Genomic DNA, 27,944 nt, shown 5'->3' with positions numbered 1-27,944 from the left:
AAACCCGCCCGGCGCGGAGCGGTGCCGAGGGTCTGCGAACGGCGCGGCGCTCCGCCCGCTGCCCCCCCCTCCGCCCTCCCGGCTCCGGCTCCCGCACGGAGGTTCCCGGAGCGCGCCGCCCTAACGTGAATCGCGGGCTGCGCCCTTTGAAACGGCGGCTCCGCTGACAGCGTGACGGCCGCACGCGGAGCGCTGCCCGCGGCCCCTCCGGATGCGGGGCGCGACCCACGGCCACGCACCGTCGGCCTCGGTTCGAGAGCGGTGGCCTCGTACCGAGACGCTGCACGGCCCGGCCAGATGCTTCCTCCCGTCCGACGTCGGCTGCAGGGCTGTCCCGAGCAGCCAGGTGTGAGCAGCGCGGCCCCTCACAGCTGAGACGGGCTGCTGGCACGGGCAGGGCAGCGAGGCCTCGCGGAGCTCACCGTGAGTGCGCCCAGATGCCGAGCATCCCCCAGAAGTTCCCACCCAAAGCCGTGTTTTGTACCGGGCTCGGGGCAACGTGTGCAGATTTTGGTTCGGCACGATGCAGCCTGCAGGGTTGGGGACGGCCGCGCTGCCTGGCGTGTCGTGCAGCTCTTCCCAAACGAGTAATGAGAAAATGTTTACAGCGCCCAAAAGCACTGTATGCTGCATTCGTACTGCTTATTTCTTTTGATATTTTCCTCTTAAAAGTCTGCTTCTGATTTTCCTCTTTTCATGTTGGCTCATAACTCCAGAAACAATGATGTCATTCTTGCACACGACGCTCGGCAGCATCCAGAAGCATGGCATAAACTTAATTTAAAGGCCTGAGATTTATATTATGATTTGAGAGATAGAGGCACACGCGTGAGGTTTATATACGTGGTTGGGCTGCACACTGCAGGGTGAAAAGCAGAGCACTGCAACGTGTTTGCCTATGGCTGTAACGTACATACCTAGAGATGATAGAACTCGGAAAAAATCACCTATTGATTCCAGTTACATGCATTACTTATTGTTAATGAATTGCTTTCACTCTAAGCTATAGACTATTTAAGATTTTTTCCTTAGTTGCACGGATGGAGATATTCCAGTGGGTTTGGTTACTGGTTGGTATTGGTGGTAAGCACAGTGCCTGTTAGTTTGTGGAAGAACGCACTCAGATACAGTCTATGACAGATAAATAGACCATGAAGGAGCACACGGGGAGACAGCCAAAAATCTGTTTCCTTTATGGCAGCACCTTCCCCCTACAAGTGGGAAGGGCTCACGACCTTCCTTCCCTGCTCTCTGAGGTACAAGATGTCCTGCCTACGAGATGCTGCAAATCCACTGCTCTGGGAGCGACACTGAAATGCTGTGGAATCCCCCCTGCTCACTCTGTGTACTGCTCTGAAATGCCGTATTTCCAAGCTGCTTACAGGTATGACTCACCTAAGATGATCACTGAAGCAAATACTTAATTCAATCCCTGTTCTTACTCAGGCAAAGTCCCACTGAAGACAATGACGGTAGTTCTCTGCTGCACGGGGAGTTAAACACCGAGCACTGCAGCAGCCTTCGTTTAGAGCAGCGTGTTTCTTAGAGCCAGAAAGGTCAGAGCGGAGGTAAAATAGTGAGATCTCTGTCCTTGGCCCTTCTGCTGCAAACCACTGTGCAAAAAGGTGAGAACTGCAGAAAACCCCTGTGACTGTCCCCTCTGCTGCTTATCCCTGCATTCACCCAGACCACATGCCCAGCCATCACCCCTCTCCACGCACTGTATCTTCCTCCCGCAGGCCGGACCCCAGTGCGCATCCCCAGGTTTCCCGTGGGATTCATCACAGCATGTCAGAGCAGCCCCAGGAGCAGAGCTTTGCTTCCCATGGGGCCAGCAGTGACAATCTGCAGTCACTGAGACGCCCCAAACCTCAGTGTTTATGGAAAACAAAAGCATTGTACAGTTTGTATCTTCATCTCTAGCCAGTGAACTGGAGAGACACATTTCAGCTTTCCTCTCTCTGCATTCTTCTAGGCAAATGTGAACAGGAGCTTGCCCTTAGCCCACTGAAAGAGTTCTTTGACCTCCTGTCTGCTGTACTGAAGCCTGCAGTCACCCTGGCATAACTGACTGAAGGTCACTGTCCATTCCTACCTGCATCGATGCAGACTGGGGCTTTGGAGTGGTTGGAAAAGTAAACCATACCTTAGGTGCTAGAGGAGATAAAACCTCAGCATGGACTCCTGATGTTTTATTTTGATTTTCAATACGGTTTTCTTTATTGTGTGTTTGATACCAGACTCAAGACCGATTTCAGTGATGTTTCCAATTGCTTGTTTATACTAATGTCATACTGAGATATCCAGTGACTAACCGCTGTGGATCTTTGCCAGACAGCAGAGTCTCTCCTAGTGGAAGCAGGAACAGGCATTCGGGGAGGAGTATAGGGATGCTGCTGGGCTGGGTAGGAATGGGATCAGAAAAGCCAGTGTCCAGCTGGAACTGGACTTAAGCAAAGAACAAGAAGAAAAGCTTCTATGGGTACATCAACCAGATGAGGAAAGTCCAGGAGGGCGTACCTTCTGCAGTGCGCAACGTAGCCAGGCTGGTAACAGTGGACAAGGAGAAGGTTGAGGATCAACAACTTCTTTGCTTCAGTCTTCACTGATCACTGCTTTATGCACAGCGCCTGAGCAGAATGGTGAGAACTGGGGGAGCAATGCCCCTTCCACTATAAGCAAAGATCAGGTTCTCCGACACCTGAGGAACCTGAACCTCTGTAAGTCTATGAGTCCCAATGAGATGCATCCCAGTGTCCTGAGGGAATTGGCTCAAAGATATCTGAAGAGTAATGGCAGGCAGCTGAAGTTCCGGATGGCTGGAAAAAAGGCAGTGTTGCACCCATTTTTAAGGAGGATAGAAAGGACAACCCATGGAACTGCCGACCTGTCAGCCTCACCTCTGTGCTAGGAAAGATCATGGAGCAGATCCTCCTGAAAGCTATGGTAAGGACATGGAGGAGAGGTCTTTGTTTCAGCTGGGATGGAATTGTTTTCCTCAGCGTGCCTGGTATGATGCTGTTTTGGTTCTAGGAGAGAAACAATGTTTGTAACACACCAATGTTTACAGCTGCTGCTAAGCAGTGTTGTACAGAGCCAAGGCTGTTCTCAGCAAAGGGCCCAAGGAGCTGGGAGGGAACAGAGTGAGGACAGCTGACTTAAACTGGCCAAAGGGATATTCCATAGCATGTGACATCATGCAGAAGGCATTTTGAAGGGACTGGGAGTTCGTCTTGCTCTCTTCTAGCTGCTCAGGGGCTAGCAAGGCACTGGTTAGGGAGAGGAGAGCAGCTACTTGTGCATCACTTGCTATATACATTCACATATATATATATATGTATGTCGTAATTATAATCTTTTTCATTACCTCAGTAACAAGTTTTATCTCAACCCACAAGCTGTACTTTTTTTTTTCCCCTGATTCTCTCCCTCATCCCACTGGGAAGATGGGGACTGAGCAACCGACTGTGCAGTGCTCAGCCACCTGCCAGGTTAAACCACAAGAGGGAGGTGATGTGGGATAACCAGCAGTGCTTCTCCAAGGACAGGTCCTGCCTGACAGGAGGAGTCAGGGTCCTGCCCCTCTGCTCTGTGCTGTGAGGCCTCACCTGGAGCACTGCGTCCAGATGTGGAGTCCTCAGCACAGGAGAGACATGGAGCTGTTGGAGCACATCCAGAGGAGGGCCACAAAATGATCCCAGGGATGGAACACCTCTCCTACAGGACAGGCTGAGAGCTGGGGCTGTGCAGATGGAGAAGAGAAGGCTGCGGGGAGAGCTGAGGGCAGCTGTCAGTATCTAAAGGGGGGCTGTAAGGAGAGAACCATCTCTTTAGCAGGGTCTTTTGGGATAGGACAAGGGAAAATCGTTTCATAAAAGAGAAAAGATTTAGATTGGATATAAGGAAGAAGTTTTTTACAATAAGAGTGGTGAGGCATTGGCACACAGGTTGCCCAGAGATGTGGTGGTGGCCCTGTCCTGGAGATATTCAAGGTCAGGCTGGATGTGGCTCTGAGCACCTGATTGAGCAGTAGGTGTTCCTGTTCATTGCAGGGAAGTTGAACTAGATGTCCCTTTAAAGTCCCTTCCAACTCAAAAGAATGTAATTCTAATACAAGCAAATACAAAAACTGACATTTGAGAGGAATCCAGCTGATCTAGGACTATAAACTCCACTGATTTGCAGTGATTTTTACATTCCTGAGTCACTTCAGGTACACCTGAAAGGTCTGTTTTGTACATTTCCTCACAGTAGTTCATATTTGAGAAGGCATTAACTTTGCATTCACGCTTTAGAAGAAATGAAGCTGATGTCAGTCTTAAGCTAGTTAAGTTACTTAAACCTGATTTACATTCAGCCACTTTCCTAGTCAAAAGGAACACAGACAGATAAGCCACCTCTCGTGATTTCTTCGTGGTAAAGCTCTGCTAGGAGTGAGATAGAAAGATGAGAGCTCTTCTTACAGACAACGCCACAAAATACACACAAATTTTGCAAGTGCAATTGAAACGTATTTTATCATTGCTTGCTGCTCTCTGCTGCATGCCTGAATCTTAAACTAAAGATCTAACAAAAAGCATGCTTCCTTCTATCCCACAGAGGCTGTGCCTTCCCTGCAGAGGAGCTGTGAGCAGTGGCTTTGGTTGGACTTTGAGTAAGGAGTGCTGACACAAAGCCATGCTGCTTACTCACAGTGCTGTGTGCTCACCTGGAACTCCCAAGGGCCACAGCTGGTTCCCAGCACAGCAACCTGTTCCTGTCCCACTTCTTCCAAGGCAATTGTTAAATGCAAGGAGTAAAACTTCAGAGCACTTAGCCTGCATCACTCTGCTACCAGCACTGACAGCAAGCAGCATTCAGGCTTAGCACTTAGACCTGGGGATGGGACGGGGCTGCCAGGTGTAAATTACTAATACGTACCTCAAGGTTTATGTATTTGCAGCTAGAAATCCAAGAAAGAGCAATCTCCGAGTTAATAATGAAGTGAGGATGAACTCAGAGCGAGAGCAGGCAGCTTATTACAGAAAACCACCTATGACAAAACAGCAGTAAGAAATGTGAAAACCACACACCGCTTCTGCCACCAAAACCTCAGTGCAGCACTCCTCTCAAAGCCCAGTCAATAAATACCCACTTTATTAGGCAGGGGGAGTCTGAAGGCTTCTCAACACAGAAGTTCCTCCCATTTACTGTGAGCTGGCTTAGCTTGGCTAACTAAAGCAGTAAAAAGTCCTCTTTAAACATTTGCAGACCCTGAGAAATCCTTCAGTAAAGGCACCTAAAAAGAAGTTCTACTACTGACCATCAAGGAAAAAAAAAAAAGTGTATTTACTTTGTTTCCTAAGGATAAGCTCCCTGTTCCCTTGAGTAGGTTGAAATAAACCACTTACTGTGTTCATTCCAATGTGGATTTTTCCCTGTTGCTCTGGCTGATTAGGACAAGTGGGCATGCCATGCTCTCATTCATGTTGGTGATATGGATGGGAGCATGTAGCATACACCAAGTAATACTGAGGAGTCAGGAGTCATAGGATTTAGCAGTTGCCCTGTCATATCAATGCTCAGACCTACAGCGAAGTGCAGAGCGGGGCTTTCTAAACTTATTTTGCTCCTCCACTGCTGTTAGCAGCTGCAGTAGCTGTTCCCAGCCATACACACATGCACAGAGTGGGAGTACATACTGCTGTACCATAACTGCAGATGGTAAACTGCAACGTCTGTCACGACCTTGAAATGCTGGGAAGGATCCTAGCTGAGCTCTCGAAATACAGGAATGCCAACAAGTTGGAAGCTGGGACTGCAGCCTAAGCATCTATAGTTTCTAGGGTATTAACCTGCCTGAGGGAGGGGTGGTGGGCCCACAAGGAAGGCACAAGGTGTCAGCTGCTCCTTATTCAAACTCTTTTTTTTCCCTATTTGCATCGCAACAGCTGCCAGACGATGCTGTCTGGGATTGATGGAAAGGACAGGCTTATTTGTTGGTGGCATATTATTAGCATTGTTACCCTTTGCAATATGGGGATTAAATAAATGCAAGGGGAGCTTGGTTTCAACAAGATTTTACATCCCCCAGCCTCTGTCTGACGCAGCAGCTGTCCGTTGTGACATGCCTGTTAGCAGCAAGCATCACCCTTTCAGCTTTGCTCTGTAAAACCCTCAAAGCACAAATGGGACAGAACCTCTGGATTTCTGGGGGGGGTCACATATGAGTGTCACGTGTCTGGAAACACAAGGACAGTGGTCTCATTGTGGAAGGAAATCTGTGCAGCCTGCAAAGTTTCTGCTTGTCGACCCTGTCTGCATCCAGAACAGGTGTCCAGACTGTCAGAAAATGGGGCTGCCATCATTTCTGTCTGGGTGGCTCAGCAGCCTTCAGCAGTGACCTGGAGCTTAATGTTTGCTTTTGGCCAAGCTTGCTGGCATGCAGTTTTTACATGCACATATAAATGGCATGTGAATGCACTGTTTCTTAATGTTTTATACCATCCGTTCCTTGATCTTTATACAAAAACTGACCGCTCAGTTTGGGAACAGTAATTCTAAAACAAACATACTTGCAGGATTTTGACTTGATATCTCCCTGTGATCCTCCAGGGAAACAGCTAATTGGAACAGGCATTCATCCTTCTGTGCTGCTGTGGTGATGTTACTGGTGAGCAGACAGAGAGGGATGCTGAAGTTCAGGAGAGCTAAGAGACACACACAGGTGTAACTAATCACTTTCCCCTTTAAGTCCCAAATTAAGAAGCTATGAATGAAGACAATAAAATGAAAACTATCCAATAATCTGGCTCCAAAGCAATTGTATGCTTACAGATGTGCAGTTAAATGGGAAATGCGTGCGATTCAGCTCTTTGAAAGCTTTTAGATGAAGCCAACCACCTGAAAAGTACCAGGAATTTGAAGTATACTGCTTAATGGATTTTAAAAAAGGGAAAAGAAAGAAATTGACTGGCAAAGCAGAGCTGCGGACAGTCACAGTGCACAGAATCAGCTTTCAATTATGCCTCCACGCACTGCACAGCAGAAGAGTTGTGGACTTGACAAACAGAAGTCTGAATGTTTTCCAAATGACTAAAAGCTGCTTATTTTGGGGGAAAAACAAACAAACAAACAAACAAACAAACAAAACCTGTGCAGAAATAATAATAATAATAAAAATCTTTATGTTGTAATATTAGGAGCACCACACATTGAGGTCAGCAGGAAAGGGAATGGGAAGGAGCCGCATGCCAGCTGCACTGAGCAGCAGAACCTTGTCCTAGATTCGATTCCTAGACACAGACAGCTCCAGTTACCTGCTTCCTCCTCTGTCACTACAATTCATTCTATTTTAAAGTGTTTGCTGCAGTAAAATCTCCTGCCTTGTTGTCCCACGTCAGGAGGAAGAAAGCTTTGTACCCACAGCCATGCAGAGCTGCAGAAGAGTGCCATGTCGCTCCGTTGCTCACTGTACTGCTTTTCAACCACTGGATGATGCTGGATGGAAGCAGGAGAAATTCCAAGGCAGTACAATGGGACGTAAGCAGGAGGAGACAGCCCTGCCAATTTCTGTATGTTTTAAAGAAAAACAGAGCATGTGCACTGTGCTGTTGGAAGCCCAACAACTTATTAGCAGTAAAATATACATCGGAGAAAAAGAAAGTGACTGCCGGTTAATTTGCCGTGTGTTAACCTCTCCTCCTAAAGCATTTATTGTACAACTCTTAAAACAATTGGAGTTTTAATGTTGCTGAGGCCTCTTCTTTTACTTAGCCTTTGTTGTCTCTTCTTCTTCCTACAGTCTGCTTCCTCACTTCCTTGCACTGCAGCAGGGATTAAAATCCTTCTGACAGAGGCTGCCTTGTCCGAGGCTTTGTTAGTGCCTGCACTAACAATGTGGGCTCCTGCTGCTGTGATGCAAGAGATGTCACTGCCATCTTTCCCAGAAGAAGAGGATGTGCAAGAGCTGCACTCTGCGATGAAAACCTAACTGTAACGTTGCTTTCCTTAATTGAAAGAGTATTAATCCGTTGCGAAATGAAATGATTTCTTCTGGTTACGAAAGGAGTTATAGGAATATTGTTAGTTAAAAATGGAAAAAGCTGAACTTAGGAGGCTGTGGAACACTTTTCAAGGAAAACGACTTCTTAGAATTGAGCTTCCTAGATTTGATGGGAGTTGTCATCAAAAGGCTACAAGGCAAAAGATCTTTTTCTCTAACGCTGATGGAAACGGATACGTGCCCGGTTGTGTTTGCCATGGGAACTGTGCAAGACAGACCTTAAGCACTTCCCAACAGTATGTAAGAGACTCTTGGGGAGCAAGCCTGACCTTAAGGGAAAGGTATGCTAAGGAAGAGAAGGAGGAATATTTCTCCTTCTAGCAAGAAAATTAAAGCTTTCCACGTCTCTGTCACTTCGGTAACCTCCTGGAAGACAACTCCTGGGAGTACTGAGATAAGAATCTCTGAACAGAAACGCACTGCTGACACTACTCTTACAATGGAAATGACCTTAAAATGAGTTCACGTCGGCTTGATGTTGTTTAAAATAAAAGTATTACTCTTTCCAGTTAGTGCTTGGCAGCGTAGTGAAATTTATTAGAATAGTTTCCAGTGCGGATACTCTTCTATAATAAAAATGATTTGTTCTGGAGTAATCAGTTTGCTTCAAATGCAAATGCAGAGTAGTTTGCTTTGATGTAAACCTCTCCCCACAGCTATTTCTCTAGACCTGCGTCCAGACAGGAAGGACATTCTGGCATTCTTCCTGTGGTCATTCACTACCTCTACAAAGAAGCTGTTAGCTTATTTAGGGAGTGGAAGAGATTGCGGGAGTGCTCCATTTTTAGGGAGAACCACTTTATGAATGATGTGTGTCTTCTGCAATAAGTATGAGAGTTTGTGGCTTGGTGTCAGAGCTATACCACTGTATCATTTCAGTAGAGACAGTTGGCTACATGTATGCATTATTCAATGCAAAACAACAGGAAAAATTAGGTCTGTTGAAAAGCAAAAGCCACGTTGGGTAATTGCAACACACTGGAACAGTTTTAATTCACCATTTCCTCTGCTCCTGCTGCTGGTTTGCCAGGCTAACAGTGCACTCCTTCCAATACTTGAAGGGAGCACATAAACAGGAGGGGGAACAGCTGTTTATGAGGGTGGATAGTGATAGGACAAGGGGGGATGGTCTTAAACTGAGACAGGGGAGGTTTAGGTTGGGTATTAGGAGGAAGTTTTTCACCCAGAGGGTGGTGAGGCACTGGAACAGGTTGCCCAAGGAGCTGTGGATGCCCCATCCCTGCAGGCATTCAAGGCCAGGCTGGATGTGGCTCTGGGCAGCCTGGGCTGCTGGTTGGTGACCTGCACATAGCAGGGGGATGGAACCGGATGAGCATTGTGATCCTTTTCAATCCAGGCCATCCTGTGATTCTTAAGGGAAGAGTTATGGGGAACAAAGTGTTTTCTCTTAGTCCAAGACACAACACCAGAAATTAGAAACAGATGTTGTATATTAAAGCAAAAGCTTTAACAAGGCACGACAAGTGCACTTGCCCATGTCTTTCCTTGGAGGAATACAGGAATCCTTCTGATGGCTGCTGGTGCCACCTCTGCAAAGAATCTGAATGTTCTCAGTGAAGGAGAAACCAGAAGAGGTTGTGATTATTTTGTTCTTTGGGCAATCCAGCAAAACATGCTCGGAAACATTCCACATCATGCCTGGAAGCAACTGAAATCTTGGAGAAGGTTTTGTGCTGGTTTTATAGAAGCCTAAATGAGTTGTGGTTAGCACTTCACTCCTAGCTTGAAGGAGCAAGCAATTGCCTGCTGATACGGTCAAGCCTTTGTGTAGTACTTTGTGTGTTTGTTTCTACTGAGCTGGCAAGAGCTCCTTTAGATAACTACGTGCAGTTTATTTCAAAAGAGTAAAGAATTCCATATGAAAAAGTCTAGAAACCATACAAGAATGCAGATGTATCATCCCCTTTCATTTGGATAAACATCAAATTCCCATCAGCAGAGAAAAAAAAAAGTGTGCCATGTTTTGCTGCTTTCGCAGCCACGCGAAAACCGTGCAGTGTCGTGGTAGAATGCAGGCCTTCCATTGTCTGCACCAAGCACACAAGGTCACAGCTGACACACGGCTCCAAACAACGTGCCAAATGGACACAATCCAGCAGCACAACCGTGTCAGCAGCTGTGTGCCCCGTGCTGGCAGTGCCAGCACCTCTAACAAGGATGTTCAGCTCTGGAAGAGAACAGCCAATGCTACACATGCTCCAGCAGCACAGCAACAGCAAATGGAGATCAGCAAAGCATCTGGCAGCGATGCTTCCTAGCGTGGATGCGGTCTCTGTGCTGACAGTGGTGGTTACCCACCTTAACTCACACTGGTGTGGGAGTGCTGAGAGATGAGTCTCTGGCTGGACAGCAGCATTCAGCAATGTTCGAAGGTGATTTGATAGTGAATGCACTGAGAACAGCTGTGGAAGGCTGGTTTGCAGGCAGGCCAGCAGCAGTCGGAGGGCAGCATGCGTGTGTTGTCCAGCAGTGCTCTCTGGCAGCAGCTGCAGGAGGAACACAACATCTTTTCTGGCACCTCATGCTGCTGGACTGAAAGATGCTGCGGCAGGGAAGATCAAAATGGGAAAAGCAAGAATCTTCTTTCCTTATCTTTCTCCCGCGTCCCTCAGGACTGTTTTCATCAGAGAATTGTCCTTCTGGGAAAGGGTTCGGTGCAACTGTAACTGTCCCCCTAAGAATGATAGCCCCCAAAGTCTAAGATACGGGGCTGTTTGGGGAAATGCAATTCACACCCAACCTCTGTGGCATTCCTGAGGAATGAGATGGCAACGCAAAGAAAGAAAACAGACAATATGTGCAGAGGTGTTCTGGGGACCAGCCTAAATGAGAAGAACTTGTGCATGATGTGTGCCTCTCTCCCTGGACCGAGGTGAAGATGTTGATGCTCTGCAATGCATTTCTCTTCTCTCAGTGCTTATGGAGCAGATAACTGCACATTACATTGTAAAAAGATCTTGCTGTAGATCCACGTGCTAACAGTGCATGAAACATGCAATGCAATAAGCTTGTTTCCCCTTTAAGTTTTTTATATTATCATACTAATTGTCTTTTTTTTTTTCTGAATAAGAAAATGAAGCCATCTCAAATTAACAGACTTTCATAATACAGCAAAAAAGAGAAAGGAATACATCTTTTTTGAGCAGCTGAGCACTCATACAGCTTCAGCAAATTTATTTTTTATTCTTCTTTAAATTCCTGCCATCTTTTGACCTTGTCCTAATCTCTCTTGAACTCAACCTTTAAAAGAACAGAGAGTTCTGTTTTGCTATCTGGAGTTTTGCATCACTACTCATTTTTTAGCAGTGCATCCTGTTGATATGCTATGAATCAGTTGTGTTTTCTATCTGAATATTTTTGGTACTTTCTTAACAGCTCATCTAACATCAGACACTGGGTCTAAAAATCACTGAGCTCAGGCTTGAGGTGCTGCTCATTTTCAATGGCTTTTGCATTTCCTTAACATTAAAAACTCTGTGGCCATATAGACCTTAAATAAATACCCCATGCTGATATTAGAAGTAAATGCATATAATTTAAATCAAGATGTAAGGTATTCTTGGGGAAGCTGGACATTGAACATTGCATCAGCTGCTCATATCACTGGGTCTGTGGGCCCTTTGTTGCATGTTGCAGCACCAGCCTCTTCCTTACACTCTGTTGAGCACCATGGGCACAAACGTTCCCTTACTGTCAGAGCAGGACCCTGCTGTTTGCTTGTGGTGTGGTGCTCTGGTATCTGAAGGGCTGTATTTGCCAGGACTCCAACCATGTGAACCCTTCTGTTGATCTCTCCATGAACAGGAACCCATGATTTCAGTTTTCAAAACACCACTGCATTTACCCGTTTAATTCTGCACACTTGTTTCTAATTGCTTGCTTTCACTTATACACATATATTTCCTTCCTCCTGTTCTGTATTCCCAGGTTTTGAAGGTTCAGGGCTCTGCTGGCAATGAGTATTGCATCTCTGAGTAACAGAAACTTCTTTTAATCTGTGCCACCAGTTTTCTTGTCATTTGGTTTATTAAACAGCACTTCCATCACAGACACGTAACACTTGCATCTGTTCACTTCTGCACAGACTTGTTGTATTTGTAAGTAATTTTTTTCTATTCCATCATGCTTTCAATTCCCAGTTAACATTTCTGTCTCACTTCCTTGCTGGGGTGCTGTCAGCTCACCAAACTCCATCCTCTAGGTTGTGTTTCCTCCGTTCTGACATCTGACTGCTTTAGTCAGCCTCCCTCATTCCTTGCACCCTTTGCAATGAGGATCAGTGTGAGGCTGGCCTTTTAGCAGTATTCTGATGAATGGAATATGACTTGCATTTCACTCTTGATGCAATTTAGGAGACAGCAGTTTGAGATACTGGCAAACTTGGCAATAAAATGCCAATTAGCTTTGACTTAACACAGTATAATAACACAGTGTTTGAAAAGCCCAATATTCTCCTAACTATTCTCTTTCCTGTTATTGAATTGCTTCCATTTAGACCCATTATGTCCTCTTGATAAAGAGATTATGCAGTCCATTCCCTCCGTGCTCACTCCATGGTTCTCAGGGGGATTTCACGGGCTCTTCTGAGCTCCACTCCTTTGTAACCAGCTGCTCTGACACACGAGAACCAGCTCACTTATAGCAAACTCTGACGTATCCGTCCTCCAGCACACAACAGAATGAATCTGAGGCATAATCTACCATCAAGAACAAGTCACATCAAGGGAAATTCCAACTGAATATTAGGAAAAGATAAAAATGAGCGTGGTAATATTCTGGGACACACAGCCCTGGGGTGGTTGTGGAATGTCCACCCTTGGAGGTGCACAAAACTTGAATGAATTGGCTCTGAGCAAACAGATCTAACTTTGAGGTTGGCCCTGCTTTAAGCAGGGGTTTGGGTTGGATGACCTCCTGAGGTTCTTGCCGACATAAATGATGGGATTCTATTGTAAAAATAGTGTAAATCCAACATGAAGGCAGTTGCGATATGAATATATTTATTTCTTATTTGCCTGCCTCACCCAAAATACCCACTGAGTGGGAGAGATTCAGTCTCTCTAACTAGACATCTAATTTAGGCATGTGAATCAACCTCTGAAGTTTCTATTTTAACTGTACCGTAAATTTGGGTGTCTGAGCACAGATGCTGCTGACTGCTGCTGAGATACATCAACAGCCTAAAGCAGATGGGAAAAACACTCCAATCTTCCCCCTTTCTGGGCAGCCGTATTTCAAACTACATCTATAACAACATTATATTAGAATTGTTCCTGATATGACACCCTTAAGTTCAACCATAATCAAGCCCCACAACACAGACTATGAAAAAGGCCATTTGGGAGTCACAGGATACTTAAAAGCATGGCTGTCCTCTTCCTAAATTCAGGCAAAATAAAATGCTTCTTGTTATTACACTGCCACAATAAAACAGTCCATGCAAAGCTACGTATGCTTTGACTGTAGTGCCCCACTCCTATGGACTGCCTCTATCTCTAAAAAGCAGTTTGTATATCACCGAGTCGTTTCTCTGATGGTAAATTCACAGTCATTTCATTTCTTGTAATTTCATTCTCCCTTTTCACCCCCATCTCATTTTTAGTTTAAATCAATGGCTTTTTTTTTTTTTTTTTTTTTTTTTTTTTTGGTACATATAAGCCAGAGCTCTGGAAAGTGTCTTACATGGGGCTAAATGCTGAATTGGGCTCCAGAGCAAACTGTCTGGCAGCAGCTGGTGTGTTTGCAGAATTCAGACCAACTCCCAGCACAGTGGTTTGTTACACCACATTTTTGCATTTGGGATTTGGACTTATCCTGTTGAGTGCTAATGCTCAAAGACAATTCAAGAAAACCAGAAGTGGAAGTTTGCTGGAGGAAAAGAAAAGGCCACTATATAACATTCATTATGTGTGAGTAGTTTGCTATGGTGCGAGGAAAAATGCACGGTTTCCATCATGATCATGGAATGAATTGTGAAGAAGAGCATCCTGGAGTTCTAGAAAATAGCTTTCCTAATTCATGGAATTCAGTAATGGAGGGAAGGCGTTTTGTAACGTTTGTAACTAGATCTTTGTAGTTACAGGTACCTAAAGGTAACCTATCTTTAAAAGTTAGGTTACCTTTTAATTTAGCAGAGCTTTCATTGGATCACAGCTTTGAAAATCTGTTTAGAAAATAGCCTGAAAAGCACTACAGTTTCACAGAGCTTATTTCCTAGTTGTGGCCATTACGTTCTTATGCTTACTAGTCTAAGAAGAACGATCCACTTACCCATCCCCTAACATCACCACTTTCTTACAGAAGAGGGAAAGAAAATACAGAAATGAGGCCTGAGAAGATGAAGCTCCTGCAGCCTGGGAGGGCTTCGTGCTCACTGAAGCACAGGACTCTACAGAGTCTTGAACAAATCCCTGTATTTTCTTACACTACATCTCTTTTGAGAGCAAATATTTCCAAAGGTAAGACAAAGATTCCTTTCCTCCTATGCCATCTGGCTACACTGGGAGGGCTGTTTTATGATTACCATAAAGCGTGAGCTCGAGTAATAAGCTTTCTAATGGGGCTTTTTGATTATGTCAATACTCTGATGGAATCTGAGGAGGGAGAGGGCAAGGGTCAGTTTGCTATTTGGTAAATCCAGGAATTTACTCATTAAAAAAAAGAGCTTTACGTTTACCAAGTCAAATATTTGAAAATTAGAAAATACCAGAAAGAAAGCTTGTTTGTATAATCTAAATTGCCCTTTTTTTTTTTTTTTTTGGCTGTGAAAAATAGAATATTGAATTACATCGTGACATGTGTACTTTTTACCACCAGGCCCCATTTTGTACAGTACACAGAGCAGACAATGCCTGCTGAACGAGGAGCTGAGTAGTTATCCCCATGTAATAGTAGAATAGTTTTAATCTTCATTGTTTGGTGTGTGCTGAGTGGCCTTGCTTACTGAATATAACTGAAATTTTCAAAAAGGCCCTTTTATTTCTCTTTTCAGATTAAAATTGAAGTAGTCTCTCATTTTCAAGTTGCAAAGTATTTGTATGAATGAAGAAAATACAGCTTCATTGTATGAATGAAGAAAATATAGCTTCACCTTGTCATCCTTAGATGACAGGGGACATTATCTGCATCACAGAAGGGATCTCAGAAATGTACAGATTAAGGTAAAATGTATCACGTAATTTCTAACATTCCATCTGCTATGACAAAGACCCTCTTTTAGGAACAATTTCTGCATCACAGATATATTTATTCTCTGGTAATATTATTATAATTGTTAGGGCTTAAAAACACTTCTGAGATTAGGTCTCAACATTCTGATTAGTCACCTAGAACAAGCAGAACATACATGTAGTGATTACCTAAAGGTAATATGTTCAAACAGCAGTTTTTGCATTTGCTAAGCCTCGAAGTGTTGAAGCATTTGATTCTTCAGCCTTACTGACAGTTTTGGTTTGGCATGCGTACAGCATCACTGAAAGTCTCTTATTGACAGGATGCTACTAAACATATACTGTAGAGAACAAATAATATGAAATGAGACCTCAGTGCAAAGTGTTTCTGACGTATTCATCCAAAAGTTGCAAATGTCCTTTGCTGTTGTTCTATTCTGCCTCAGCATGAGAGTGCTGTTCTTCTCCCAGGAAGCTGTAGGAGCTATGAAGGTGAATATGTGACTTGCAGTGCCTTGAGACATTAGGCAAAGGCTTTGTACAATGCTTGCCCCCAGCATGCCATTATTCAGGCATCATGCCTAAACTTTTGCTGTCTGAAGAGGGAAACTAACGAACAAACAAAGAAATCCTAGCCTCAAAGGTCTAGACAAAACATGAATAAACTAAACTGCACTGGACCAGGTTGCCCAAGGAGGCTGTGGATGCCCCATCCATGCAGGCATTCAAGGCCAGGCTGGATGTGGCTCTGGGCAGCCTGGGCTGCTGGTTGGTGACCTGCACACAGCAGGGGGTTGGAACTGGATGAGTATTGCAATCCTTTTCAACCCAGGCCATTCTATGATTCTATGATACACAGTATCTTAGAATTCTTATTCTTAGAATTTTGCAGGAATACTTGAAATCATTGGCCTTATATTATTCAATGAGACTCTAGGTCAAGAGCTACCTCAGAAGGTGAAAATTATTATGCTTTAGCAAGGCACTGGTGAAGTAATATCCAAAAGCAAAAAATTGTTTCACACTTAGCACAGATTATGATCCAGCTGCCCAGCAGTGTATAAGTCATCAACCCAAATCCAAACCCAGAAGTAATGCTCTGCCATTCGGATGCGACGAGGTCAGTGATCTCACTCAACCTGGGTCTCACTCAACCTCAACTCTCTCGTACTGAACACTAAAGAAAAACATTTCCAAGAGGTTGTAGGCACTAAGAGAATAAAATATGAGCCTAGCATGCCAAATCCCTTTAAGACTATACATTCAGAGGGTCAAATTTCCTTTTGATACTACAGTTAGTGCCCACCCTATAAGAAAGTAGGAGGAAAGACTCTGCACAGCAAACCATCCCACATGTAATTCTGCTTCCACGTGGTGCAGGTTTGTGAGCTCACCAATTACAAAGACTGCTCTAGTGCTCAAAAAATCACAATTCACAAAAATAGGTCATAGATATTTGTTAAATAAATATGTAATTAAAGAGCTGGAGCTCATCAGTTCTGAAATACTAGACAGATCCGTGTATTATTAGGATTGTTAGGAAAACTTGAGAGAATTTGGGTGTTTTAATACATTACATCAACTGTCAGTACCGTGAGTGTTGGTATTTGAGTTTGGGAGCTGACAAAGATTTTTAAGAGGAAGATATTTTTTCATATGAACACATTTCTAGCAGAGTGTATGTCTGGAAAAGGTTCTCACTGTCCTTGAAACAATCAGTGAATGAGTAGAATTTTATAAAAATTGAGGAATACACTTGTAATTCTGAGTACAGAGACGAGAGCAAAGCCACAGGAATTCTGCAACATGGTTATGTTTTTCCCTTGAGCAAGTAATTTCACTTAATTCTAACTTTTCTATTGATAAAAAGGGAATCGCTTACTTCAAAAACATGCTGCAAGGATTATCTGGAAGAAATGCTGTGACAATTATTGGGGTAAATACCATCAGTGTAGAGTAAAACGTCCTCGTGGTGGGGAGTGCTCTGCACACCTTGGCAATCTTGAAACTGAAGATTCAGCATTGCTAATATAGTGAGACTGGAAAGGTCATTACACTGCAAGGCTGGCATTATTTTCATATTTGGCATAAGGAAAGATTGCCTCTATAGCACATTTGCCTAGATGAGTATTGATTTGGCCTCTCTGATTACGAATGGAACCTAAACTGATTACAAAATAATTAAGAGTAAATCTGCATGAAAGGGTCTATTTTTTTTCCTTCTCGGCCCGTTAACTTGACGTGGTATGAATGAGTTTGATTGCAAGTTTGCCGCTGACTTGCAAAAGCAGGCAAAAGCAGGCCAGGAGTTGTCACTGCTGATTGAACTGCAAACTGTGACAACAAAAGCCTCTACTCACTCTGTTTCTCAAGTATGAAAATCTCTGCCATCACTAGTTCCCTTAGAGAAATAATAATAAAAAATAGGAATGGCTTCTTAAGGCAATACTCCCTTATTACATCTGGCCTTTGTCTTAAAGCTGTGCTGCTTAGTGCAGTTCTGTTAATCCCTGTAATGGCTTGCTGGGTTTGTACAGATTTGCACACCACATTCACCCCCTGCTCCCCATATTTCCCCTGGATTTGCCACGCTGTCAGAGCTTCCCAACTCTCTCTTTCACATCCTCCATCTGCAGTTGTACAACATGCTGGCTGAGTCATCATCTGACTGCTGTGTGTATCAGAACAGGCAGGAACATGTGTATAGAGAGATAAGAACATGTGTGTACGTATCTGTACCTAACAGTATATATCAGAATATTTCATTTTCTATTTAAGACCGTGCATCTCAGAATGGTAGAATTCAAGCTAAGTGGGAAGCCTGCGTCTCTCTGATACACAGCTAAAGATCTTTCACAGAACTTGGAGGAATTTCGTGTTGTTAAAAATGCTGCTTATCTCCACAAGTTAGCTGCACTTCCACACAAGGCAGAGCAGTGAGACGGCATTAAGGAACAGCCCAGCATTAGAAACGGTGGCACAGACACAGCTAACACAAATGGCTTATTCTGCTGTCAGGTCTCACAACAGACACAAGCCCGGACAGAATGCTGTGTTACAAGGCCGTGTTGCAGGTGCCACTTTGCACTGGGCCATAAATGGCACACCGAGGTGTTTGCCAGCAGTACATCTTTTGGCTTGAAGGGCAGCAAAGCCGCTACTGCTAACAAGCGAGAGTAGGAGTTCCTGTGTTGCTATGTGAAGGCAGCAGAGGCAGCTAGCTCTGAGTCCTTTCCCTTCATCCTTCATCCTCCCTTTATGAGAGGTGCCTTGCAAGGAGGACTTCTGCGCTTCCAATTCTTTCAAGGACTGAAGGAATAAGTTTAGGAATAAGTTAACAATGAGACAGGTGCCTTAGTTCTGCCTCAAACATCACCTTCTGTCTTACAGATTTAAAACCAAAGTACATGGAGCATCAGCAATCTTGCTTGCCATCATTCAGTTTTTTTACCCTGTGTTTTCACCATATGGCAGTAAGAACTTTCAGATGTTCTGAAAAACAGGGAACACTTCAAACCGGTTCCCTGAACAGGTTGACCCCATCTGCTGCAGTAAGCCAGGATATGGCCCCCACATGTCACATGTTTTCCTATGCAGCCAAGGAAGAAGGCTCTCACATTTCACATGTTTGGTATTGCAGAGTATTTGTAGATTAAGAACACTTTATAACTACCATTCGTTGCAGCTTTGTGTACCGCTGATGTTTATGCTGTGACAAAAGACCTTTCTTCCTATTTGATTAAAAAGACATTTGCTCCATGGGAAGGATTAAATGTGATGTACTTGGTTGTTTCTTTACTTTGATGCTCCTAGCTTTCACGAGCGATATGAATGAAGTACATAACTGTCACTTACCAACCCTGAACAGCCCTCAAGACAAAGTTTAGCTGGTGATTACAGATGAGGGTCCTCATTCCCTTGCCCTCTTTGACTCGTTTATTCATTCTGCCTCCATGAAATTCGTTTCTAAAGGCACCGACGTGAGGCCTCCCAGATCATCTCCCTACATTTGCAATTTTTTTTTTTCCTTTTCATTTTATTTTCTAAATCAAACATCTCCAAACCACACTCTGGATCACTACAACCAAGAGCAACTTGCAGAACACAATTTGGTCACGGCCCAAACAATTCTTATCAGAACTTTTTGCATGCAGAGGAGAAGAAAGCAAGCCAGCATTGGATGCAATGTGTACTTGGGGTGCCTGAAGAAGAGAGGCCAAGATTTCTTGAAGATACCATACTCCAAACTACTACTGGCAAATACCCTTTGGGCCAATGCTTCTGTAGGTCTTGCAGGCCATTCTGCCTTGAAAAATGGGGCCAAGAAAAAACAATGTTCCTTACTGCTGCCAGTGGCTTAGAATGGTAGCTCACAGAGGGAAACAGAAGGAGTGCAGTGGGGAAATAGGAGTGACAGGAAACATTTTTGTGATCTAGGTGCAGTAGACTTAAATTCAAGATTTAATTTTTCCTCTGAGCACAGAGAGAAAAGGAAGCTTAGCTGGAAAGAAAGCACGGTCACACAATGAGTTACTGTTTAATGATAATGGAAGTACTGCAGTGCATGTTCCGTAAATCAGATATTCTCCAATTATACAAAAACATTTCATTCCTCCTTCCATCAAAGCCTGGAAAGCAGACAAGGAAAGCAGAGCTTGGCCTATTCCAAAGGTAGACCAAATCTAAAGAGTGTGTGTAACCTAGAACCCCAATCGTAGGATGGATCAGTCAATAGAATGCAATCAGGCTGCTGGCCCAAAAAGTTGGCATGAAAAGCTTCTCTTGGCCTTTTAGGTTGTCTGCAACTAAAACCCAGAGATGACCCATCCCTTCCCTTTTAATTAATGACAGTCTGCTTGAGTGATTTTAAACCTATGTTGAAGTATTCTGCTCCTGTCGTGGGCTTTTCCCCTCGGCTGCAAGGCGAGTGCTCTTATCTGGGCAGTGATTGTAAAGATGTAAAAGGACAACTGCACATGAAGATGGTTTTATTTAAAGACACAAAGGAATAAATAAATAGTATTTTAATTGCTTCTACAAGAGGAGCTCAAGTAGGCAGACTCCATTTTTCAAACACAAGTAATTTCAGTGCAGTCCCGCCATGTCGTAGTGTGATTCTTGAGCTCATCTGGAATTTATTTGCTGCAAAAATGTCACTGAAATGGCAAAAGGCAAAAGAGGAAAAAAAACACACACTTCCCAGATGTGAAACTTCAAGCTTTAATTATTTTAAGCTTAAATAACGATCCATTCGCTCCACCTCTCAGGATTGTGTCACATTCCCTTTTGCCTGTGTTGACCAGACAAAAATACTTGGGATATGCTGCTGGGGAGGCTTTGCAGTATTGCTGACCTCAGCCCTGGGGTCTGTTTCCAAATGTTTGGTTGTATCAGAAGAGTTAAGCCATTCTGCTGAATTTTGCTTGTTTCTTTAAGCTATGTTCACCAACAATCAATAGGGAGGAATTAAAATTCAAACAATTTACAAGGAAATTCTCCATATATCTGATGTTGAGGTTTGTCTGGTTTATCTATCATTCTTTTTTCTTTGTGAGCATTGAGATAGATCTCAGCTGGAATCTATACCATGGATTCAAGTTTCATGCGTGAAGTAGAGACAAACACAGCACTTATGAAAAAGGAAATTAAGAAAAAAAAATAGAAAACATTGCAGCTAATGGAAAAAGCTGTGAAAGCCATTAGCCCAAATTCTCAGAGAGGCAGAAAACTGTAGGGTTGTTGTCTGGATGATGATGCTCACAACTTTGCTGACTTTATTCTTGGGAAGGTGCTTTTGTTTTGGCAGAAGGTTTGGGCTGAGCTCTGATGAGCTTCATGTCAAAGGGTTTCTGTAAGGTACCTGTAAGGTACAGTGATAGGACAAGGGGGAAATGGTTTTAAGCTCAAGTAGGGAAGGTTTAGATTGCATGTCAGGGGGAAGTTTTTTACAGAGAGAATAGTGAGGTGCTGGCACAGGCTGCCCAGAGCAGCTGTGAATGAATCACCTAGAGGTGATTCAGGCCAGGATGGATGGAGCCCTGGGCAGCCTGGGCTAGTGCCAGATCTGGAGTTAGTGGCCATGCCTGTGGCAGGGCTTTGGAACTTGATGATCCCTGGAATTCCTTCCAACCCAAGCCATTCTATGATTCAATGATACTATGATTTGGTACTGAAGTTACCTTCCATAGTTAAATACAAAACACCAACATGAAGCACTTGGTCTTATTTTCTCTCCAACCAAAGCACAGTTTCTCTGATGGCAGTTCTGTATGTCTGCCTGATCCCTACAGACACTCAGAAGCATTTGTGAATCCCAGTGTGGGATTCCATGTTAGGAGGTAAACAGCTTTGTGTGTGCTGAGCAGTGAAAATTGGCAGCAGGCGCTGTCTGAGGAGCCAAGAAACGGAATGTTTCATAGCTACCTATTCTTCTTCCTGCTTATCTTAAAGACTTCCAGAGACTTGGGATGCTCTGCAGTGTAAGTGATTAACTCAAAGTCCCAAACCCAGCATTTGAAAGGGAAAATGTTCCAACTGCTTACATGCTCTTTCATCACTCAGACAGTTCATGTCTTTGCTACAGAGCCCAGCAGGTGCTCAGAAAAACACGTAACTCCATTAGCTGACCATACCGTGTGGTGCTTTTTAAACACCCTCCAAGCTGCCAAGCTGACAAGGGAGGTTTAGGTTGGACATTAGGAGGAAGATTTTCTCTCAGGGGTGTGACACACTGCAACAGGTTGCCCAAGGAGGCTGTTGATGCCCCATCCCTGCAGGCATTCAAGGCCAGGCTGGATGTGGCTCTGGGCAGCCTGGGCTGCTGGTTGGTGACCTGCACATAGCAGGGGGTTGGAACTGGATGAGCATTGTCCTTTTCAACCCAGGCCATTCTGTGATTCTATGATACTGCTCCCTTGGTATCTAAGCAGAGGTGATGGTTCATAAACTGCCTTAGCCATTCAAAGTTGTAGCACAGGTTAATAAAACTTGAATAAATCTTGTTATTATAGCTGTTACAGGAGGAGTAGCTCTAAATCTTGAAGTGGCCCAGGGCAACAACAAATGCTCAAGAAGCTGACAAAGGCTCCAGGAAGTGGTACTGGTATCTCGGTGTGATGCTATCTTTCATTTCAGTACTGGACACGTGCTGCCTCCATGCTAGGAAGCAATATGGCCTCTTGTGGTTATGGAAGGTAACCAAAGGATGCTGTATTATCAGAAGCAAATTCTAGCTCAGAGAGAGGACAGCCCCATTCCTCTGCTGGTTCCACAATACACTGCTGACTGCTCCATCCCCAGACACTTTCTGGAAAGCTGTTCTCCCCAAAGACTTCTAGTGAAGGTCCATACAATGTTTGCATCCACGTTCTGAACCAAAGACAGTGTGTATGTTTTTCATCCCTGTTGCACAGAAATGAACTCTGCTTACTTACAAAGACTTAGAAAGAATGATGGAACTGATTTCATTCTGTAATAGGCATCTCAATCATAATTGTCTCTTAGTCATTGTCTTGAAAGAGAAGACTTTGCCTTGTCACTCTCTTGCAACCATATATCAGGCATTTTAAATTTGTGGCCTCAGTGATCCTTCACTACCCTCATCTTAGCTGAGAGATGTGGAACAGCTGAGCCACGGCATTCAGAAAGGTGTGGAAGCCTTTCCTCCAGCACTCCTGGCTGCTCAGAAGCCTGGTCACACTGCACAGCAAGCAGTGGGGCTGGGAGCTGAAGCAGAAATGCTGTCAGGAGTAGCCATGCAGCTGGGAGTCCTGTGTGTGCATTTCCCTCTTGGCTGAAGGCTGACTTTTGCTTTTGGATGGATTTGAAACCTCTCTGATATGTACAGATTGCCCAACATAGATTGGTTTCTGACTGTTCTACTGTGTCCAGACCTACATGATATGCTATTTAAATACACAACCTTGGGCTGAAAATCTGCCCTCTGTGTACAGAGAGAGCAGCACAGCGGGACGTGGACGTGCAGAGAACTGCTATGTGCTTTGAGCCCCAAAGGCATCACACAGAGCCCCAGCACAGAGCAGACATCTCTGCTTCCACCCAGTTTAAACGAGTCTGAAGAGCACTGGGGCATCTGGGGATCCCATTCTGCCAGCTCCTCCCGGTGGTGAAAAAGAAGTAAAGCACAACGCAGCTGGCTGTTACCTTGACATTTTGTTCCAGAGAGAACTTAATCAATTCTGCTTCCCTCGTACTTTCCTGGCAGTATCTCAACCACCCGAGCAGCCCCTTCACCTGCTAGCTCCGAGCAGGGCATCAGACTGGCAAACATGGGATGCTCGAGATGTAATCTAATTAAAAATACTGGTGATGGATGGATGGATGGATGGATGGATGGATGGATGGATGGATGGCTGGCTAAAGACGTTCCTAACCTTAGCATCCTTTGGCTCCTTTTGGCTACCACATTTGGCAGCTCAACAACAAAAACAAACCCTTCCTCCATCCTCCAGGCTGATGGTTGTCATGGTCAAAAGCTAGAAGAGCATCCACCACCTCCTGCGTGGGATTGAAGAGCACAGTCCACAGAAGAGTGCACTGCAAAGCTCCACACACAGGCAGTGATTCCACATCCCAGTGGCCAAAGTGAAGCTTGCACAGGGGAACACTGCAATTAGCAATGAAAAGTCTCTTACATACAATGGCTTCTAGTGCATTTCACAGTAAATTTAGGAATCACTCTGCTTTGAAACCATTGGCAGCCTCATCCACAGTGCAAGTAAGAGGAAAACACTGTCTGGTTTGCCTTGATCCATCTCTAACCTGGCTTCTGAATTTGTAAGGAGTTAATGCCATCTAGTTCTCGTAATAGTGACCTCAGAGTAGAGTTACAAGTTTACAAGAGAGGAATTTATTTCTTTACAGAAATTTGAAAAGATGCCTATTAGCTCAAGGTCATACTTGCAAATGTCTTATCCCACCGGTGAGAAGAGGGAAGCAGTGACTCTGCAACTCCCTGAGAGGAGGCTGTGAACGGGTGGGGGTTGATCTTTTCTCCTGGGTGACAGCAATAGGATGAGACATGATGTCTTCAAGCTGTAGCAGGGAGGTTCACATTGGGTATTAGGAAACATTTCTTCTCCAAAAGAGCAGTAATGCATTGGCCCAGGGAGGTGGGGAAGTCACCATCTCTGGAGGGGTTCAAGAACTGAGGAGATGAGGCACTGAGGGACGTAATTAGTGGCATGGTAGGGGGGTGGAGGGGAGGTTGGTGGTTGGACTAGGTCATCTTTGTGGTCTTTTCTAACCTTTATGTTTCTATGATTCTATTTCAGAATGGCAACGTATCTTTCTTAGGTGGAGGAGAGATGTTTCTGGGCTGATTCCTCTGCTGAAATAAAGGCTTTTCTCTCATTCTTGGGGCAAGGACATAGCTATCCCAGCAGGGAGACCTTGCTGGGAGTGGGCATAGGCTGATTGTTGGATTAGATGATCTTAGTGGTCTTTTCCAACCTAAGAGTCTATGAGCCTAACAGACTTCCTTTCACTTTAAGGGCCCAAAATAAAGACCAAGGCTTGAACTCCTCATGCTGAGAGTGAGCAGAGGCAGTAAGGAGTGAAAAATGCCAAAATCACAACAGTGCTGAAATGAGGTGGGACACAATGCCTCCTGGTCAAACTTCTCATTTACCTGCAGGGAGGAGTGGCTGAAGACATTGGAGAGAACTTTTTAATTTTTTTGCAAGACAATGAAAACACGTTTCTAACTGCACTCATTTTATACTTCGTATCAGAGCATTTCCTGGGGCTCTTGCCAGCCTTTCCTTTATTTCACTTCCTCTTCTTCAACCAATAAATCATCACGAATCTCATCTCCATTTCTATGTCCATTACTGCAGCTGCTCTCAGCCCAGCGGAAGGTCTGAGCTATTAAGCTGTAGATACCTCTACACTGTGCTCTCTTATTTTGGAAATAAAATTTCCAATTGATTTTGAAAACATCTGCCTGGAGCATGAAAGACTGGTTGACACACAGCATGTCCTATTGCGGTGTCCTGGCAGGGAGGTTCTCAGATAATGTGTCCCTTCATCATCAGGACAATACAGGGGGAAAAAAAGAACAAGAAATACAAATAATAAAAGAAAAATCATTGCATTTTCCATATATAGACTATATTTTGCTACTGATTTAACTTTACATTTCAAGTCAATGTCCCAAGGAATGGAAAATGTCAGAAGAGAACGAATGCAGGTAGCAAGAGGTGATTACCAAAACTTATGGTACTGATCACATCTTTTAGTTCTCTGTGGCAGCACAACACACCGGAATGACACATCTTATGGGTGGTACCTCCTCCTAGGGATGATTCATTGCAATTTCATGGCTCCCAGCCTGCTAAATTTGTCCAGTGAGGCTGTGATGCCCCCTCCCTGGGAGCACTGCAGGCCAGGCTGGATGGGGCTGTGAGCAGCCTGGGCTATGAAAGGTGTCCCTGCCTACAGCAGGGGGTTGGAACCAGGTGATCTGAAAGGTCCCTTCCAACCCAAACCATTCTGCAATTCTGTGATTTAATGTTTGAATAAATTAGGACATCCAGCCCCAGTTCAGGACTAAAACCATCCAATGCCAGCGGTCAGAAAGCTCAAAGAAAACACAGCTGTTCATAGCTAATAGGAGTACCCCCTGCTTAGCACTGTAAGCTGTTGGACCACAACGCTCATCTTATTTTACACTTCTCACGCTGCTCCCCACCCCCCATTCCTTGCTCTGGCCCTGCAGACCTTTGCTGCTGCTTTGCTCTTTGCCACTTCTCTCCATCTTCCTCCCCCCCACCCCCCCCGCATTGCAACGTAATCCTATCAAAAAAAAAAAAAAAAAAAAAAAGGATTTTCTCAAGTTAAAAAACACAACTACTGGGTTCCAAACCAGCAGCACGAGTCCTTGTGCTGCTGCAGATGCACGGACGGGCGGTGGGAGCTGCGCTCCGGCTCCGGGCTGCCGGGAGGTGGCGGCAGTGCCCCCCGCCGGTAACGGCACCGGGGAGCCTCGGCGCTGGCTGTGTGCTGGGAGGACCCGGGGAACGAGTCCTCTTATTTATTCCCGAAGCACAACGATGAAGGAGCACGGAAAAGCTGGGAGCGATCTCTTGCACGCCCAGTTACTTCTGAATTCCTCAATAATCACATTTGTTTGTGGCTTATTTGCTTTCCTTGAGAACTTGCAGCTTTACCCAAGGCCAAACGAGGAGAACTTTAATCCAAGAAGTTATAAAACTACTGGGCCCACCACCTTGACTAACCTCCTTCAAAACACAGCTATTGCAGACTGTTTCTTCTCTGACCACCTGCAGATCCCCAACTGTTCTGATCTCCAGTGCTCCAAGGTGAATATCAATATGTACACGAAATAGGCACATTGTCTACAGAGCTGGACTTTATAGGATGACAGAGAATGAATGAAATCTTGGGTTCCTTGTTTCCAGGCACATTTTTCATTTTGATTCCAATTTATGAGCCTTCACACGTGGATACACACCCACTGCCTTCTTTTTACTCAGCTGTCATGACCCAATGTTGCAAGACACCGACCTTTCATTGCATCCAAGCTCTGCTCTTACAGGTGTACTGCCTTTGTTGTTCTGCCATCACAACCAGCATAAACCCCCTCTTCCTTCAAGCCCATCCTTAAAGGGTGAATTCTGCATCTTTCTCATAGGTTCGTAAGGTCTGTGCATGACCAGAGGCTCCTGCAGGATGCAGATGAAGTGAATATTCTGGTTCTGACAGCCCCGCAATTTCTTTTCTAATGAGCCTCCCCTTGGGAACCACAGCCCCATTTACACCTGTAGAGACTTGTCTTCAAGTGTGAGAATTTGAAACCTCATAAAAAAAACAATTAATCTAAAAATAATACCTCAGAAGTCATAGATGCAAAAATAATGCGAAGTCAAGAGATGCAAAGCCTGCTGAAATTAAGCTATTATGCTGGGATAATTATCAATCCCTTCTGAAAATCTTTAAATGGATTATCAAGCAGGGCTGTTTTTCATCTTTTTATTGCTATCTTCAGTGATACTTTAATATCCTTCACTTGCCCTTACATATCAAATAAAGGCGTTTTGATTTATGAGGATTAAAAATCTCTTCATTAATGGCATGGTAGGGGTTTCACAATGAATGTTGCTGTGTGTTTCCCAGGAACAAAAAAAACCCACCTCAGTCACACTGCCAGGTGAGAGTCACCATTACCTTCCAGTCCTCAGACTGGGCGAACCAGCAGATTTCTTTAATGAGCAGGTGAATCGTGGGTCAAACCAATTAGCAGATAAGCTTCGATTTGAAAGGAAAGCTTGAAGGCTCTTGACAAGCTGGAGATAAGGCTTCTTCTGTCAGTTACTGTGGGCTGTTGGAGAGTTTTCATCACCAAGAACACTGCACTGAGGTGGGGTGGAGCACACTGCTGTTTTCTCCCCCTGCCTGCTAACACAGGACGGGATTTATTTGTACATCTAAACCAAACCAGGCCCATCACCACAGCCCCAAAGGCTCTGGTTATTGTGGTAGTGGTGGGTTCCTGGTCAGGCAAACAGAGTAGGACTGAAAAAACAAGACTGGAAGCTTAGCAGAAATAACAGGAACATGGACAGAAACACAAAACTGTTCTTTACAGAGAGGCTCAAACTCTGTGCTGTAGCAAAATGTCTGCTGAGCAATGTGTGTGCCTGTCAAATTCAAGTTGTGCTTCCTCCCCA

At 44.5% G+C, this 27,944-nt stretch overlaps 1 long non-coding RNA gene across 1 annotated transcript; it reads left to right on the top strand.

Annotated features, from left to right (window-relative positions):
* The first annotated feature begins 15 nt into the window (after positions 1 to 15).
* Positions 16 to 26,014, top strand: LOC149916521 (uncharacterized). Its single transcript, XR_016469532.1, has 5 exons — positions 16 to 1,625; positions 1,740 to 2,946; positions 14,366 to 14,523; positions 15,057 to 15,225; positions 24,528 to 26,014. It is a non-coding gene; the product is annotated as an uncharacterized LOC149916521 (long non-coding RNA).
* The last annotated feature ends 1,930 nt before the right edge of the window (positions 26,015 to 27,944 follow it).

This window comes from Phasianus colchicus, chromosome 10 (genome assembly GCF_987193195.1).
Source record: "Phasianus colchicus chromosome 10, bPhaCol1.hap1.1, whole genome shotgun sequence".
NCBI lineage: Eukaryota > Metazoa > Chordata > Aves > Galliformes > Phasianidae > Phasianus > Phasianus colchicus.
The sequence above is the reverse complement of the archived record's forward strand: the minus strand, read 5'-3'. Positions and strand labels throughout refer to the sequence as shown.